We start from the raw sequence: 299 nt of genomic DNA on the forward strand, positions 1-299 counted from the left end.
GTGTAGGGGCTCATTATGGGTATTCCCGACCTCCACCCCCTTCCCCACACATCCGAACTGCAGCCTCCCATTTATGCGGACACATTCCCTTCTACAAAAAAGCCCCAAACAACGCAGCTTCCCCTCCAGCCCTTCATTTTGCCCCCAAACTCCCCATACCCAGAGCACCAGGGCAGCTCCGTAAATCCCCTTACACCAAAAAAAACCAACCCGGGCAGAGTTATGTGGAAGGTATTACCACCGGAGCAAGTTTTATGCTTCAGCCTTCACAACTCGACATTCCTTCTCTACCGCTCGGA

Source organism: Charadrius vociferus, unplaced genomic scaffold (assembly GCF_000708025.1).
Source record: "Charadrius vociferus isolate BGI_N301 unplaced genomic scaffold, ASM70802v2 scaffold509, whole genome shotgun sequence".
Lineage (NCBI taxonomy): Eukaryota > Metazoa > Chordata > Aves > Charadriiformes > Charadriidae > Charadrius > Charadrius vociferus.